At 36.5% G+C, this 19,971-nt stretch overlaps 1 long non-coding RNA gene across 1 annotated transcript; it reads right to left on the bottom strand.

Moving 5' to 3' along the window:
* Positions 1-13,591: 13,591 nt before the first annotated feature.
* Positions 13,592-16,251, bottom strand: LOC148694251 (uncharacterized). The gene is made up of 3 exons (XR_015966949.1): positions 15,568-16,251; positions 15,133-15,191; positions 13,592-13,780 (listed from the first exon to the last, which is right to left on the bottom strand). It is a non-coding gene; the product is annotated as an uncharacterized LOC148694251 (long non-coding RNA).
* Positions 16,252-19,971: the final 3,720 nt, after the last annotated feature.

Raw genomic sequence — 19,971 nt, 5'->3', positions numbered from 1 at the left:
GGCCATTAGGGGGAGATAAGAACGTCAACGTTCATGGAGAACGGCGCGAATTTGCGTGGACGTTGCCCACTATGTCTCATCTCAATCCCTATACCGCACAAGTGTGATAAGCAAGTGAGATGAATTCTAGTTTTCAGAATGTTGCTCTAGACGCATTTCTCTGATCTAGCTAAAGTGACGAGATCACATACCAGCTGCAAACATGCTTGCAAGGATAGACGTACTTAATGGACGTCGAGTCAACATCCCTGGAGGATGTGCCACCTCTGTTGGACGGTTTAAACGTCCATGTTGGACGATTTGGTACACCGGCGGATAGCCAATCAATCTGTCTTGGCCTAGAGCACTACAAATTATTCTTGGCCTAGAGAACTACAAATCATTTGGTTCGTAGGATTCACTTCCCTAGAAGAGCAAGACACATCACAACAATGAATCTAAACTCGATCGCTGTCTCAAATCATTTCCATCTTATGAGATTAATCCGAATTACTCTCGAGACTTGAAGTTCTTGGTCCAGTATACTAGTTTGGATGAGCTAAATGGAATTGAAATGAGATTATCATCGATGATATTTTCACTTATATGGTAGCTACCGACATAAATGAAAAGCGACGATATCGAACCGTGTTTCGTTGATCAAGTGGCAACGTAGAACTAATTGGACAACTGAAATTACAATCTAGGCCTTCTTACCAAAGTTTGTATTGAACCAACTATTCCTACACTGCCCAAGGTAACCCTATTGTGTTACAAGTGGGAAATGAAACGTTATGAGATGAATGAAATAGTGTGATATGATGCACGCCTTATGGCGCAAGGTTCTCTCAAAATGTCATGTTATTGAGAGTAGCATTATGAAATGTGGTTAATGTTTTCTCCATGGGGATATAGATATGGAGATTTACATGTAAGTTCCCAAAGAATTACATGGACTGGTTCAAATAGTTCCAAAACCATGGAACACCCTGTTAACTCATTTTGAGGCGTTCATTTACAATCCGAAGGATGTGGTATACCCGTCTAAGTGATTATTTGATCAGTCAGGGATATGAATTATGCCATTGCATGTTAAACTATGAAGTCTTATTCCGAATTGCTAGAGTTACAATTTATGTCGTTAACACGAATCTCACTAAGGCTCCAAAAGAGCTTGAGAAAACTGCCTCGCACCTGAAGATGGAATTTGAGATGAAGGATCTTAGGAAAACTTGTTTATGCCTTGACTTGAAGTTCAAGCGTTGTTCTGATGGTACCTTAGTCTACCAGTCGAACTACACCTCAAATGTGTTACTTTTGAGTATACATTGATCGTCCATACGTTATATGCAAATGAGACCCCTGAAGAGGTTATGGAATCTGAAATTCCATATCTAAAGTTCAACTTTGCGCTTCGTTGTACTTAGCTCGTTGTATTTAGACAAGACATCTTTTTCGTTGTTAATCTTGGTAAAGATGCAGCACTATGCCTACACGCAACCACTGAATTGGTATTAAAGATGTACCCTGAAGGTACTACGAGGGAAAATCCCAATGCATCTCGAGTGGATCCAACCCCCTGATCCTCGAAATGATGCTTGCCTTGTTGTTATACTACGCATGTTACTTATCAAAACCGCACAAGGCAAAATCCCCAAATGGTTATGTCTTTACCGTTAGGGATATCACAATATCTTGGAGGTCCACGATATAACCTTAGTTGCGAAATCTTCGAATCATTCCAAGACTCACCTTACTTCACTACGCCACAAGTGAGACATAGTTAGGAATTCTTGTTGAGCATATTCGAAGTACTTGTTGTGTTTTCATCCATCGTTGAGTCCCGACGACGATCCATGAAGACTATGCCGCATGTATCCACCGAACCAAGACATGATACATCAACAAAGTCAATGCCAAGACATATTGCGTCTACATCTACATCAGCAGAGCATCAGGAGATTGAAGTCATGCAAGCTGATCCCAGACAACCTTGCTGACCTCTACACAACGTCACAGCCGAAGTCAACCTTCCAGAAGCTTGTTTGAGGAATTGGTATGCCTAACTATCATATGTAATGCTTGTAGTTCTCATTTGGAAGTTATGTCAAACTCAGGGGGAGCATCCAGAAGTATATTCACTTGATCTTAATGTACTCTTTTTCCCTACGAATAGGAGCATTTTTCTCACTGGATTTTTGCTACCTAACTAGGTTTTAATGAGGCACCCATCTTGGGCTAATCATACCCTTGAGAGCTCTTCTACTTGAGTCAAAAAGACGTATAATTTTGACTTAATGTAACTTCTCACTTTTCTCCTTAATCTATGGGGTTTTCTCCCACCTTGGGTTTTACCATAGCAAAGGTTTTGTGAGTTTTGCTTTTTATGCATTCTTCCGTTAATTTGAGACTCGCATTCACTTATTGTGCCGACGACGTCATCAATTGTACTTGCTTCATCACTGAAGACTTGATGCGCTATTTACTTGAGTATTTACACACTCAAGGGGGAGTGTTGCAATCTTATTGGAATAGGAATGTGATTGTGAAAATCCTAGTAGATATGAGAATGTATCTTATATTCCTATTAGGAGTGGATTACTTATTCAATATTGTAATCCTAAAGGGTAAAGAATTAACCTTCCCTACTACTATAAATGAAGGCACAATGGGGTGGAATAATTAACACACACCCACAATTACACATCTCTCTCTTCTCTCTCTATATGCCGCACCCTTTCTCTCCATATGGCCTCCATAATTGTATAGTAAATTATGGCTACAACAATATAGTATTTGTATAGGCAAGAACTAAGAAGACATACATACAAGTATGAAAAATATGAAAGAATATATAAACACTCGTGATTCATCATTATTTCTCCACGAGTAGATAATGGTTAAACTTACATTATCGTTTAGATTTTTAAAATCCTCTAAACCCTCATAAATAATGTTTTTTATTTGAGGGCAAAATTAATAGTAATTATTGTAGAAGTGTCAAAAAATGTAAAAAAATAATAATATACAATTACACATAGAGACAAACTTTACAACTTTCATGAAGGGGTCAACTTCGAAATCCAACACTATAATCCAAAAACCTTAAATTTATATTTAACCGTCGATTGTCATTTATGCTTTATTCTTCTTACTGAATTTCATTTTTTAAATTTTCTTTTTTGAAAACATGATCATCTGGCGGATGTAAGAAGATGAACGGTTCAGATCTTTGATATCACGTTTTGATATTTATGGTCAACTTAAATATGAGTCGATGTCATATAGTTTGTAGAAACTTTATAAACATCAATCAATATTTTCACTAACCGTAAAACTCTGAATTTAATATCAACGATCCAAACCGTTCATCTTCCTACATCTTCTAATAGATCATGTTTTCAAAAAAGAAAATCTGAAAAAACAAAATTTAATGAGAACAATGAAGCGTAAAAGTAAACAACAATCAACGGTTAAATTTTGATCTATGATTTATATGATTATAGTGGCGAATTTTGAAGCTCTTTATCAAAGTTGTAAAATTTGTCATTATGAGCGTTTATATATATTTTTTACACTTCTACATTAATTAAAAAACTATTAAAGACTTTACTTAATTAATTGAGCTATTAATTAAGGAAATTGTTATTAGCACTCCAAAAATTTCATTCTACACTCCAAACTTTCTATATTTGGAAAGAAAGATACACTTGTGAGGAGTTTAGAATGAGATTTTTGGAGTGCCAATAATACTTTCCTTAATTAATTTATACCCATTTTGTTTTAGAAGCAGTGGATGCGAGAGATTCAGATTCAGTAACTGATGAGGAGTGTGAAAATTATAATGGGAACAGAATGAGATCTTGTAAGCAAAAGTATAGACAATAAAAATACTAGTCTTGCAAAGAAAAAGGCTAGAGCAATCAATTTAGGTAAGCGAAAATATACTTAAAAGAAAATTATGTTTTTATGTTTTGGATGTGACAATATGATATGTATATACTTATTTAGTCTTATGTTTTTCATTTGATTATTTATTGGTTTAAAATATATTTTCCTTAATGGGTAATGAGTCGGGTCATATTACCTATTAATATTATTGGGTCAATTTCGGGTCAGGTTGCATGACACAACCTGTTAAAATATTAGGTGTGATATGAAAACGACATGAATACTAGGTCTAAGCATGGCAAAGGCTAACTCATGTTACCCAATGGTATTTTTTATTTTATGTTAAAATGCTATAATAACATATTTGATAAGCCACCACTTAGCACTACGATCTAGTGGTATTTCTCTTGACTTCTAAGTGAGAGGTCTTAAGTTTGATTTTCACCAAAGACGATTTTGAACCATATTATTGCTAGTCCATTGTGAGGCTTAGTCCACTCCCTCACTCTCTTAGTGTAGATAAATATCGTTTGTTCAAGAAAAAAAACATATTGATAAGCCAATATAATGTTCTAATTCTTAAGTTTGGACTAATCAATCCATTTCTTGTTCTTAGACTTATTCCTCATCAGTGTTAAAGATAATATTAAATTTACAAAAATGATTATATTAAATTAACTAGCTTATTAACTTTAATATATAACATCCAAGAGCCTTTTAATTAACATAAACTCAAGAATCTTTTTTTTTTTTTTAGATGAAACGATTGGAATCGATAGCTAATACAAAGAAAACATTCGAGATAACATCCGAGAAGTTCTCAATCAAGAGTGACTTTAACAAAACTCAAAAAGCGAACTTGCCAAAACTAGTTGGCATCATACTAGTGTATTTGAGGGTGAGATGAGCCCAAGAATAAGCAAAGAACGCATCCAAGTTTTGTACACACAAACTTAGAGGACTGAGATGACATTCTAACCAAGGAACTCCATTCATGATGAAAAAGGTCAAGCACTTCCCGAGTTAGCTTTGAAAATTTCAATGCACAAAACCATGAATATAACGAACAAGATAACATCGTTTGAGAATGAACAACGCCGACTCTAAATAGGAACTGTCAACGAAACAACTAGTGCCCATACTAACATGAATTTTGTACACAAACAAGTATAAAGATAACCCTAATTGGCTACTACAAGCACTACCGGTACTAGCACAAGTGTGCAGGTTTATATCTTCCATAATCCCATAATGAACCTAAATTAGGCACAGGTAATGTCACCATCAAAATAAGAGACCATATTAAACCATGGCTAATAAACAAGGCCACATCACTCGCTAAGTAAGACATTACCCGCTAGACACAATACAAACAAAACTTATGCTAATCCGACATTTAAATCCACTTATCGGCTCATCTCCACTGGTTGGCTCGTCTCCACTGGCGGCTTTACCGTTTCTGTCAGATCAGCCACAACCGAAAGCCAAGTAAGGGGAGCCGCCACGATCCATCCAGGTACGACAGCAGCGCCACAATTCCGACAATAAGAATAGTTCCAATAGAAGCACGAAAAAATGGCTGTGGTGGGGGTAGACTGTGTAAACCAATCTAGACATGTATAAGAGAAAAAGAAGATTGATAGAGAGAGAGAGAAACGAGAGAGAAAGAATTCTTGGAGAGCAAGATATATTTCTGAATTGTATTTTCTATTTCACATTAACCTCAACTGTTTCATTACAAAGGATATTTATACTATCTAAGATAGCTTCCTAACTAAGCTATCTTCTAACAATCTTATAACTGCAAGACTAATCTCTTGACATTTGGCAACATCTTATCCATTCATATAATACTCCTAACATCCCCCCTCAAGCTCAGGGGCAGAGAAACTAAGCCGGAGATTGTTGCAATGGTGCTGAAACAAAGGTGAGGACAACCCCTTTGTGAAAATATTGCCAAACTGCTCACCAGAAGATACAAAATGCACTTGCAGAAGTTGGTTAGCAACCCATTCTCGCACAAAATGTATATCAACCTCTATATGTTTTGTTCGTTGATGCTGAACAAGATTCAAGGTTAAGGCTATAGCGGAAAGATTATCACAATACAGAGTTGGTGTATCAGATACAAAAACCTGCAAAAATGCCAACAACTGTTTAATCCAATCAATCTCAGCTGCTGTAGAAGACAAAGCCCTATACTCGGCCTCTGTGGATGACCGAGATACAGTTTGTTGTTTCTTGGAGGACCATGAGATCAGATTCGAGCCTAGGAAAACAACCAAACCAGTGGTGGATCGCCTATCATTAGGATCCCCTGCCCAATCTGCATCACTAAAAGCTGTAAGATCCAAATCACCCTTAACATATCGAATACCACAGCCTTGTGTAGCCCGAAGGTATCTAAGAACCCTCTTGACTGCCAGAAAATGAGATTCCATTGGGGCCTCCATAAATTGACTCACTTGATGAACTGGAAAAGCAATATTAGGTCTTGTGAAGGTTAGATACTGAAGAGCACCCACGAGACTTCGATACAGTGCTGGATTGTTATACGGGTTCCCATCATCTTTCAATAAACGATTATAAGGTAAACAAGGAGTGGCACAAGGCTTGGAAGACAGCATTTCTGACTTGGTGAGAAGATCAGTGAGATACTTATCTTGAGACAAAAAAATCCCATTTGGGTGCTGCACAATCTAGATGCCCAGAAAGTAATGCAATGGTCCCAAGTCCTTAATATCAAACTCATTTGCCAAGGCATGAATAACATCAGTAACACAGTGACTTGCACTACCTGTGAGGATGATATCATCAACATGCAATAAAAGAATCACAATAGAATCACCAGCATGCTTGACAAAGAGTGAAGAATCAGAATAAGTGGACTGAAATCCCAAAGAAGGTAGAAACTTGGTAAATCTATCATTCCATGCCCTAGGGGCTTGTTTCAAACCATACAAGGACTTATGGAGCTTGCAAAACATAATCCTCATGTATAGACCTCTTCTTGAAGAATGCCATGTAAAAAGGCATTTTTCACATCTAACTGCCTTAAACACCAGCCATAGTGTGCAGCCAAAGCAATAACAAGTCTCACAGTGGTTGGTTTTACCACAGGACTGAAAGTCTCCCCATAATCGATACCTTATTCTTGATTAAACCCCTTTGCAACTAATCGAGCCTTATATCTCCCTATAGAACCATCAGCATTCTTCTTTATTTTGAACACCCATTTACAGCCCACTAAATTTTTGTGAGGAGGAAGAGGAACCAAAGACCAAGTACCTTGATGATGTAGAGCTGAGAGTTCTTCTTTCATGGCTTCACACCATACACGAGATGTCAAAGCAGATTTATAGGTAGCAGGTTCCACTTTAGTAAGATCAGCCCCTCCATGTTCATGGACCACAGACAGGAATGCAATTTTCTTAGAAATACCACTCTTCGATCTAGTTTGCATTGGATGCAAATTAAAAGATGGAACAGAGAGGACTACTTGGAGGTGGTCAGGCTGGAATTCAGGTACCACAGGAACATAAGAGGATACGGACTGATCTGCATGCTAGTAATGGGTGCAGCCTCAGGAAGATCACCAGGGAGAGTATAGCTACCTGATGTTGCAGAGGGCACATATAGACTAGATCCATTTGACAAACTAGTTGTAGTGATAGGGTGACTCCTAGTGTCTAAGGAACTATTTGGAGCAGACTGTGAGGAACTAGACTGCATCAAACTAGAAGAAGAAACAGAAGGCACAACCATCACATTATCATTGTTTGGTACCAAACCAGAATTAGAAACATGGGAGGTAAGGACAGGAGAATCAACCGGTTTAACAGAAGACACTAGGGTGGAATAAGGAAATTCAAATTCATCAAAAATGACATGTCTTGATATATAAAACCGTTTCTTAGCCACCTCAAAACATATGTACCCTTTAAACTTAGAAGCATACCCCAAGAAGACACACTTTGTAGTTCTAGGTTGGAGTTTAGTACTATTATAAGGTCTCAATAGTGGGAAACAAGAGCAACCAAAAACTCGAAGATGTTGAATTTCTGGAATGGCATGAAAAAGTAGCTCAAATGGGGATTTGTTATCCAATGTAGAAGATGGCATCCTATTGATAAGATAGACAGAAGTTTGAACTGCATAGGACCAAAAAAGAGGTGGTAATGAAGCTGTTTGTAACAATGTGATGGAAGTCTCAATTATATGTCTATGTTTTCGCTCGGCTATGCCGTTTTGCTCAGGGGTATGAGGACATGACATATGATGAAGAATCCCTTTATTCAAAAGAAAAGCTTGAAAAGATTTCCCTATATACTCCCCTCCCTCATCTGTTTGTAATGTTTTCACAGAGGCATCAAAATGATTTGTAATGTATTGATAGAAAGATACAAAAGTAGGGTAAACATCACTTTTATTACTTATTGGAAAAATCCAAGTATAACGAGTACACTCATCAATGAAGGTTACATAATACGTGAACCCTTCAATGGACAAACAAGGAGCTGGGCCCCAAACATCACTATGAACTATCTCAAAAGGTTTTACAGACTTAAACTGAGACACAAGAAAAGGAAGTTTTGTAAACTTTCCTTCCAAACAGGTAGAACATAACAGAGGCAATGAATCAGGACTACAAGACAATCTGGACTTTCTTAAAATCTGAGATACTATAGGATTAGAAGGATGACCTAGTCTGTTATGCCATAATCTTGAATTCACTTGTTGTCCAAGGTAAGCAGTAGCATATGCACGTTTTGAAGAAGCACTGGATGTTGAAGAGAGAATTGGATACACCCCATTACTGCACAGTCCTTTGTAGAGTATCCTCCCTATGGTTTTGTCCTGAATCCAGAAACAAAATGCATCAAAGATTAACTAACAATTATTGTCCAAGCAGATTCTATGAACTGACTGCAGATTCTGTGTTAATTTCGGAACATATAAAACAGAATTTAATTTCAGAGAGTGGAATGGAGTTTGAAGAGTGGTGGAGCCAATATGAGATATGGCTAAACCTTCACTATTGGCAGCTTGGATAGTCTCATTGGATGGATAAGGAGTTGCAAGAGACAGATTCTGCAACTCAGTGGTCATGTGATTTGTTGCTCCCGAGTTAGTGAGCCAAACTTGCTGAGATGGAGCAGATGACTGAGAAGAAAGAGGCTGAGGTCCAGAGTTGGTGTGAGCATACATGGCAGTCATTGGATCATTAGAACTCTTCTGGAAACAAAACTCAGCACTATGGTTAGAGTTCCCACAGATTTGACATCCTGAATTAACCCCAGTATTTCGAAATCGACAAGTATCAGCAAAATGATTAGTTTTCCCACAGATTTGGCAACCTTGAGAAACAGAAGCATTTCTAAAACGACAAGTGTTGGCAAGATGATTATGCTTGCCACATATTTGGCATGTCATCAATGGAGAAGAACCAAACTGTTGTGGAGAATTTCCCAAAATTCCAGGGCCAGAATTAGAAAAGAAAGACTTGTTGGTGCCAAACCTGTTATTAGAATTAAACCGATCTCTGCCTTTATTCTTGTTATTGAAACCTCGAGAACCATTATACTGATAATTGGAGTTAGGATGCTGAGACGAAAAACCACCAGAATTCTTAGAAGGAAAACCCGACTATTGAGCAACCAAAGCAGTAAGCATAGGGGCAGCATGCATAGTTTCAAGCATTGCTTCTTCAGCAAGGAGTTAAGAACGAAGATCTTTCAACGAAATAATTGTATCACGACCCCTAATGACTGACCGAATGGTATTGAACTTAGAAGGTAAGCCAGTCAATGTAAGAATTACAATATCATCATCTTCAAAATGAACACCAGCAGCAGACAAATAATCACGAGCTTCCTTCATCCGTTGCAGATATAGAGTGATGGAATCATTACCTTTCTTGATAGTTTGTAACTCAGATTTCATCTGGAAAATACTGGATCGAGTAACGGTAGAAAATTGTTCTTTCAGACGAGTCCACAAATCCAGAGAACTGATACTCCCAATTGCACAAGAAATTGCAGGAGGCGAAAGAGTTGCAGAAATGAGCTGCATCAACGCTTTGTCATGGATTTTCCAAATCTTGTATGCATCAGATTCAACTTGTGCAGTAGTACTACCCGAAACAACTTCAGAATCCCCAGAAATCACATCAGAAAATCGAGGAGGGCAAGGAGTAGACCCATCAACAAACCCCATAATGCCATAGCCTTCCAACAAAAGCTGCATCTGAAAATGCCAAGTCAAGTAATTGGTATTGTCCAGCTTCATGGTTACGGACGTAGAGACAGAGGAGATAAGAGATGTAATAGGTGATTGCAAGATTTGCAAATGAGAGACAGTCACCATTTTGATAGAATTGCTTCACCAAAATGGACAGAGAACAAACGTCGAACACTTGGTGTGCAGAAAACCAAACACAAATGGATGAACCCTAATTCGAGTATAAAAGGCCCAAATCAAGAAGAAAGAAATAGAAGAGAGAAGCACATATATATGCGATCAGAAGCGGAAGCATATACAGAAACCCCATATCGATACACCGCAAAGCTTTATGCTTTTTCTGGCTCTGATACCATGTAAACCAATCTAGACATATATCAGAGAAGAAGAAGATTGATAGAGAGAGAGAGAGAAACGAGAGAGAAAGAATACTTAGAGAGCAAGATATATTTCTGAATTGTATTTTCTATTTCACATTAACCTCAACTGTTTCATTACAAAGGATATTTATACTATCTAAGATAGCTTCCTAACTAAGCTATCTTCTAACAATCTTATAACTGCAAGACTAATCTCTTGACATTTGGCAACATCTTATCCATTCATATAATACTCCTAACAGTAGGTGTTGGGTAGCACTCATGGAGGGGGAGAAAATGGAAAAAAAGAAGTGGATAGGTCACTGGATGACTGTCGGGTAAAAGGGGAAGCGAGGTGTAAGGATGAACATGTGTGGATGGGGTTTAGGATGAGGGGTAGAGGCTAGGAGGATGCGGGCAAAGGCTGATACCGGCCCCAAGCTTGAGCAAGGTGTCGACGACTGAGCTTGGTTGCAGATCTAGGGTTTTCTTTTGTTGAGAGAGTGATGAAAACGATTGCAAGATGTATTCTAGGGATTTCTTTTGTATAAATTGGTAACTAAAAGATTTCATATGTTATTGATTTTTTGTAGAGATGATCTTTATAGTATAATTTATAATATTAACGATCCAATCATAAGGCCGATGTTCCGTACATAGGCTACAAAATAAATTGAAGAGGAACTCCTCCTAAACCATTAAGAAACCAAGTTAATTCCGAATTTTTGTTTTCTATTTTTTGGATCAGAGTTATCCATAAACCTACTAGCTGTCTCCGATACGAAGCAATTTGCAGAAGTGTTTTTCTTTTGCTTGGTCAGATGAGTTTGAATTAGAAGTAAAAAATTTTGTCACCAAGCTCAGTCCCAAAAAAAGGGCTTAGTCCATCTAGCACCTGTAATTAGGTTTGATAATTATTTTGATCACAATTACGTACAGTTTTTTTTATTTAAAAACTTATTTGAAGTACTTTTCATTTTATGTAATGAAGCTTTAACAATATATTGATAAGCCTGTGTAATGTTCTAATTCTTAAGTTCGGATAAATCAATCAATTTCTTGTTCTCAGTACATCGGTGTCAAAGATTATAGGAAATTGACAAAAAGAATATATTAAATTAACTAACTTGTTAAATTCAATCTATAAACATCGCGGAGCCCTTAGTTAACATAAATTCAAGAATTATTAGTTTTTTTTTATTTTTTTTTATTATTTATTTTTTTTATAGACGAAACGTTAGTGGTTTTATGATAAAATTAATAACTCATACAAATATTAAAGAAAACATTCAATATGACATTCAAGAGGTCTGCAATTTAAAGAATTTTTAACAAAACATAAAACGCTAACTTGGCAAAATAGTTGTCACCGTGCTGTATTAATGGATTTGATAACTGAACTGCTGTGTGATAATGTATTTCCTTGTGATTTTGTATTGTGAGAGACATTTGGGTGGATTTTGACTTGTCAAACATACGAGTCAAGTTCATTTTATTGGAGTTGTGCTTCTCATAACTGGGAAACTCATATCTAGCTGACTAGTTGTCTAACAAGTCAATCCTTCAGAGTTTAATTTCTTTGTGTTCCTTGTTACTTACAGTTGTCCACATATCTTATTTATTGCATATGTTACATGCATCATATGGATTGTTATTTGATATGTTTTTAGGATTAAGTTTACACTGCATATTATAAGTAATAAATTGAATTGTTATTGACGCGAATAACTTGTAGCAAACTAAGTTTGATTGATAGATTTGTGATTAGTTAACTAATAAATTTGTACTTAGTTGACTGGTGAGTTTGACTAGTCAACCTAGCATACTTTAATTCACAGTTGCTTTGTCATTGTTCTTTGCGTAATGAACAGATGTGTAAATGTGTTCAAATTTGGAATTTGGTGTTGGGAGACAAATCTGAGCAGTCTCTAACTAGTTAGACGTACTAGTCAATTGAATTTGGTTCTTGCAACTGTACTTTTTGTTACTGACAAACTTGTAACTAGTTGACTAGCTCATTTGACTAGTCTACTTTGCAAAGTTAAAATTTTAATTGTAAGATATTTCACCTAATACCAATTTCAGTAAGAGATGAATTATTAGTCTTATTAGTTGAATGACAAACTATAAATTATCTGTTTCTTTTTTCTTTCTGGCGTCCAAAGTAATTGGTACGCTAATTCAAAACCAAAACCAAAGCCGATGATCAAAACCAGAATTAGACCTAAACCAAAGCTATACATATTTTATTATTGTTTAAAGTCACATGTCGATCAATTATTAATCTCATTAGTTGAATGACTAACTACGAATTGTACGTTTCTTTTTTCTTTTTGGCGTCCAAATTATTTATTACTCTAATCCAAAACCAAGAGCCCAAAACCAAAACTAAAACCAAAGCCGGTAATCAAAGCCAGAATCAGACCAAAACCAAAGCTATACATATTTTACTATTATTTAAAGTCACAACGTTGATCAAATGACAAATTTAACACATAATCACATTAGTTTTTGCCCAACTCGGCATAATCCCTTTTATTTGTTTATTTTATTTCTTCATATTGGCACCACTTGAAGACAACTTGCATACCCAGTTGAACTATTATATATTTCGAATTGTCCTCTTCAATATTTATATATACAATAGTGAATTGAAAGCCACCATATGATCGGAGCCATGTTAATTTGGGAAGGTTCTCTCTAAATTAACTAGTTTTTTTTTTATTAGATTTTAGGTCTTACCAACTTAATATAGCCAATAATATGAGACAACCTATGTTTATACAAAAAAATATTATTTAATTTCTTTTGTTCAATAGATGTTTTATTCACACATCCGAAGATGGTATCAAACTTAAGTGGCTATTAAGAGAAAAACTAAATTTAAAAACACAGAATTTAGTCACTTATTGTTACGGCCTAGTCGTATTATTTTTTATGTGTAAGTAAAAGATCTTAAGTTTCAATTTCGTGAATCGCGAGTCCGAGATCTATTTATTATTTCCACCTTTTAGAATAACTGACACACCCCGACCCAGAAAGTCCACTTGGACCCTGAATCGAGCTGTGCTGGCCGACACCTGGAAGGTGACGAAGCCATAAAATGTGATAGTGTAAAAAAGTGAATGAATTTGAATCTAAAAGTGTCTAAATACCAGAGTGCGCTACGAGTGGGAGCGAACCCATTTCACACGCGATGTCAGAGCATAAGTAAGGTACAGTAGTGTGGGTAAGAATCATACCCTCAAAAATATCCATCAATACTAAGATTCGCCACAGATTCTTGTCGATACAAACTCAGCAGTTAAAACCTGGAGGGCACCAAACAGAAGGTGTGAGTAAGCAATAAAACCAAGCTTCCCAAAGTTACTACCTCTCAAAAAGTAATGCCCCTAAATGTAAAACCCGTATCGTTTTCCATAAGACAGTACAACATATATACATATATCTAAACCATACTCAGAAATGACCAAAACCACGGTTTGCCATCAACTCCACCATACATTAATAAGTAGGCCAAATGAACTAAATCAATACAAAGTGATATATCAGTCAGAGTCATCTAAAATGACTTGTACATCTTATCCATATCTCATCAATCATGGCTAGCATATAAGTCGGAGTCACCTATAGTGACCTGTACGACTTATCCATATCTCATCAATCCTGGCTAGCATATAAGTCGGAGTCACCTATAGTGACCTGTACGACTTATCCATATCTCATCAATCCTGGCTAGCCAATAGCTCAATAAGTATACCTGCACACGAGTCGGAACCACCTAAAGTGGTCTGTACGACAGGACTGGGTGTAAATAAATACGCTCAAGTGTTACGATCACATGAAGACTGGGCGAATAATCGCGGGTCACCTACAAGTCGGAACCACCTAAAGTGGTCTGTACGACAGGACTGTGCACCTACCTTGAATCCAAGGTGAGCGTAAGATGCGGGAGGTGAACATCACGTGAAGGACTGTGCTCTGGCCACGGGTGGGAGCACTAACACCGGGGTGCAGGTTTATGAGCTCTCAATGCATCTCAATATAACATGTGCAACTCATGGCAACCAATACGACAGTATCGAAGTTGCCTAACTCATAACTGTAGTCATGCTATAACGCAATCGATTCAACTATTACCATAAACTCACCTGAACTTACCTGGGTGTCCTGAGTTCACCTTTGCACTTGAAAGCATTCCCAATAATTATATGCAAGTAATATACATATGGATATATCATGATGCAATCTACTACTTAACCATGTCGTGGCATTTTCAATTATAACAATATGGTGTGAAGTGTACAATCAGTAACGCCCTACTCCCAAACTACTTATTTTCAGGGATAATTATCCATGACGACCCAATTAACACTAATTTAGCTAACTAATTCATAAAACTAAAACTTGTCTTTACCAATTTCCTTCGCCTTACTCAATTTCCCAAGCAAGGCTTTTGTCTCAAATATTTTATGGCTGCATCTAACGTCTCGTTAGACTAGACTGCCTACGTACCCTAAATAGGGATCAAGCCATTCGTAGTTCATATAGGTACTTCAAGCATTCACAATAATTATATATAAAAGTAATATGCCTAATCAATTTAAAAGTGTCGATAGAACTCTCAATAATATGTACGATAAAAAGGAAAAGATGCACTCACCTGGAGTCCACGCTATGATTCTCTAGCGCACACATCGAGGTGTCCTGAATGATTGGTCCCTGTGACCAATTATCAAATCACATCTCAGAACTCTTATCCGTAGAATATGTAATTCACATAAAACACAACCTCAACGACATTCTAAAATAGTTTGATACCCATTGACCACAAGTCAACCGTCGATCATTGATCGACGGTAGGGTTTACAACCCTGTATAACTTGACCCGGAAGATCCGCATATCAGATTTCCAATCCGCAACTCCCAACGATCCACAATATGTTTCTAGAATAACATATTAAAATTTCATTACGATCCGCACGCGCCGCCGCGGGTGGCGGTCGGCCGCCCCGACTCGCCGGAAAATCCAACTATTTCCAAAAATTCTCAAACTTCACAGAAATGAAGATCTCAGTAAGTGGAGCAACTTTCATACCTGCCACGAAGTCCAAAAGTGGACGGAAGATGGTCAATTTTGCCCACGAAGCCGGCGGGTGCCTAAAACTTCCCGACATCGATTCGTCGTCTACGGTGGTCCAACGGGGTCAAGGTTGGTTGGGTTTTGCTCCTGGGATGATGGGCTACAAAGCCCAAGTGGTGGCATCGGCCATTGCTTTGCCGATTTTCCGGAAAATCGAGAAGGGTGGCCGGAGCACCATTGATTTTCGTCAACTTTCGTGGCCTCAAACCGCCTCATACCATGGTTAATCCAGGTGGTTCTTGGGTGGGTTTTGTAGAGGGGAATGAGAGCTTCAAAATGGTGGTGGTGGCATCCAAAAACTCCACCGGAGTTGGCCGGAATTGGCCTTGGAAGAAGGACTCACGGTGGTGCGGGTATGGGTGCACGGGAAGCTTTCTTCTCTTTTTTTTTTTTTTTTTTTTCTTTTCTTTTCTTCTTTCTTTTCGATTGGCTGCAAGCTTCACTTTTATTTTCTAATTGGTTCCTTGTCCCTTTAATTCAATTGGTCCACTAATCCCACAAGGTGGGAATTCAAATATTTAAATAACCAATTTCAAACGTCCATAAGTATACCGTTATAATCCGGACTCGCAAACGGATTTCGCCTATACGTTCGTACCAAAGAGTACTACGAGGATATGCTTAAAGAATAAGTCCCACATCTCTCAAGTCGATGGTCAACGGAAGTCAAAGTCTTTGCCTCTAGGGCAATTTCGTAAATTCACGCTTTTAAAATAAAATAAAAACGTAAAATTTGGAACGGGTTGTCACAATAACTATATCATTGTATTAGAAAAAAAATTAAGGACCTATTTGGAGTTGCTTTTATAATGGCTTAAAGTGGATTTTGACGAAGATCTTTTCGGAAACAATCCTTCGTAAAAAAAAAAATTGCAAATGAATCATCCAAAAGCACTTAAAATGCTTCTTGCAAATGAATCCTAATATTTTCTCTAAAAGTTTTTTTAATTATTTTAAAAACACTTTTGAATGAACTCTAAAACTAAAAACACGGTGCCTGAAATATCATCACAGACAAAAACAAAACAGAAGTGACACAAAACACTGTCAATTCTATCTTATACAACGCCTTCTAAAGACAAAGAAAACACCAAGCTATAGGTTTCACACTAAAAGTGACTTTTAGTAAAAGAAAAACACATGAAAAAAACTTTGCTTCTTTCTTTTTTGTAAAATGAAAGTAGGAACCAATAACTTCAACGAAATAAGAATCAATTTAAGCGAGGGCATATCCATCTTTGCCACTGACTAATATTCAGTAGGTGGGCACTGATTGGAAAAATATACTTCACATATTATGTTATATGTATAGATATGGGTAAGCCTCGTCCACATATGCTACTTTATTTTAAGGCAAGTGCACCCAAGTTTGTAACAACCATGACCAATATTAGTTCATCTTCTTGCGACTGCAACTCCCATGCCACCCGATTTTCCGGCAACCGCACTTTAAGTTGTCATCCCCCGAATACCATGCATATACAGGGAAACCAAATTAAAAGATACGCCTTACTTGGACACAAATTAGACAAACTGTTCATTTGCTTTTTCATTTACCTTACTAGGACACAAATTAGGCAGACTGTTCATTTGCTTTTTCATTTATGTATGTCACGTTATCATTATTTTAATCAGTATGTTGGTTTATATAAAAAACCAAACGATATAGGGTGATTTCTAATCTCAGATGTCTTAAATTTAAATATAATACGAAGTTTAACTTAGGGATAATTAGTACATGCATCTTGCATTTTTTTTTTTTTTTATGGCCTCGACGGATAAGAGAGGAATATATATGATGGAGATGTTTTGTCGTTATCCGAAAAAGGATAGACATTGAGGTTACGCATGCGTCCCTGAAAAGCTTGGCCTTGTTATAGCTAGTAGTAGTAGTAGTTATCGACGACTTGGATTCCTCAGAGTTTCACACAAATGGAAGAGATCATGTTGAAGTAACAAGCATGCATGCAGAAATATCCATGTCAATTTCTTTGCATTTGGTAAAGGCTCAAAACCGACGTCAAATGTTACAGGTGGGAAGGAACTGGGGCCGAAAACGATGGTACACGTCGTCATCTTCTAAGTGACAAGGTTTACAGTGACCTCCTATGGCTAGGTGGCCTGCATTTTCAATGAAGGCGGAGATTATTAGGCGTAATTTTGATATTTTATCAAAAGGGAGACTTCAGATGCGGTCCTTAGTTATGAATATTCTTTGAGCGAAACCTTGTTGGTTTTAATTTTTTTATCAAGGTCCCTGAAATTAATGTGGTAATTTATTTCTATATACGTTACTATATTTTTTAAATTAAAAATTATATAAATGAGATTTTAAATAAAAAAACCATAATTTGTGGGATTAAAAACATTAAAATATAAATATACTATTGTGTGTGTGTGTAATAAACATGGGTACATTCATCAAAATTAACCAAAAAATTAATTGTATCAAAACATGGGTACATTCTTCAAAATAACAAAAAAAAAAAAAAAAAAAAAAAAAGAAAAGATATTAGGCTTCATAACATTAGTGAATTTCTTTGATTAAACTTGACATGGATACATTTTAAAATCAAAGAAAAAAGAATGTATTCATATAAGTTTAAAAATGGATTAGAAAAAAATTGAATAGATTTTATATAAAAAATTGTACATTTACATATAACAAATTGGTATATTTAAGAATGAGTGCATTTTAAGATTAAAAAGTTTTACATGAATGGGTACATATAATTAGCATGGGTACATTTAGCAAGCTAAAAAGTACAAATAAAAAAATATATATGGGTACAAATACAAATAAACTTAAAAAAATATGGGCACAAAAAGAAATTAATATATGGGTACAAATTAAAACTGAAAAGAAAATTCGTACAAATTAAAAAAGAATTACAAATTAAAAATGGGTACAAACTAAAACTAAAAATACATGATAAAAAAATTTAGTCATAAATATAAATATACTAATTGTAACATTTTTAACATTAAATGAATATATTTAGAAATTAAAAAGAAAATTTATTATTGAAATAATTAATGATGTTATTAATATCCAAGAACTTTGATAAAAAATTGAAAATGAATACGATTTAAATCAATGTGGTAGTAAAAGAAAGGATTATCATAATCTAATCTTAATCAACAGTCTAATCATATGTGATATGTCAACTTGGAGACACTTAGAACTTGTCCGATGCCTTTTGAAACCCTTATCATGTGGAGTCGGGATCTTTCAGTGTCGAAAGGCGACAATGTTAGGTAAGTACCAAAAAAAGAATGCCAGCTGCTGCCGAAGATTTGGATCTAATTACGCGGCCTTCGCTCTAATGGTGATCTCTCTCTCTCTCTCTCTCTCTCTCTCTAGGATTCGTGACGATCTCTAGAAATCTCGTGATTATATTCAAGAGATACGGGAAGGGGCATAGCGTGTAGCTCAGAGGATTAGATCTCGTGGCTACGAGCGGCCAACTTGCTAGTACTACTACTATTACTAATTGAGCAGAGAAACTAAATTAACACGTTACTGGAGGAAGTTGTTTAATTCTGCTTAGTGAGCTTTATGCGAGTCCAGTTTGGCCCTTTTTTCTGGACGTGTCTGGCCATTCTGAAATTGCAGGAAATTTGGGATGGGCCTCCAGGATGTTTTTTAGGCCGAAGTAGCTGGGTCACAAAATTCGAAACTGCTTCGTATCATCACCTTCCATCTCTTCCCTCCACAAATAGAATAAATTCATAGGCTTGATTGGAATGTGATTTAAATTGACAAATTGTAGTGCCAATCTATGTTCCTGCACAAGTAGATTCAACATGTAGAGATGGTAATGACCTACCTAATATGGTGTACAGAATCATTTTATAACACAAAGAGCTTGGAACTCAAGTTACTAAGAATATTTATATTGCATTCAAGTTTTAAGTTCGATTCTTCAAGATCTCAATATTGCTTTTAAATAAATAAATAAAAAAGAATCATTTTGGACCGACGTAATATAAAATTACTTGCAGATCAACATTGGGATCAACGAGGTCAATTGACCCTATGGTGGCCTGGAAATATTATTGGCACTTACATCCGATGACCCCCTAGTCGTCTAGGTGGTAACTACTTTGTACACATAAGGTGTTCGATCAAATGTTTGAGTGAGACTCGACAACATTCGACATCGCTTTGTGTGCGTTGTTGTTGGCATCTATCGGACGTACTTTCTTGCGTATGTTGACACTCGCTCGAAAGTTGTCAATATCTGTTAACATACTCCCTGTTGCAGCATCTGTCCACAATCGCACAATTGATCAACAAATCACTATAGTCCACCAATTGTTCGACAAAATACGGCATTGAAAATTTACGTGTCATTG

This window comes from Pyrus communis, chromosome 9 (assembly GCF_041283825.1).
Source record: "Pyrus communis isolate YQ-2024b chromosome 9, ASM4128382v1, whole genome shotgun sequence".
Lineage (NCBI taxonomy): Eukaryota > Viridiplantae > Streptophyta > Magnoliopsida > Rosales > Rosaceae > Pyrus > Pyrus communis.
Note: the sequence above shows the minus strand (reverse complement) of the source record. Positions and strands in the feature narration are given on the sequence as shown.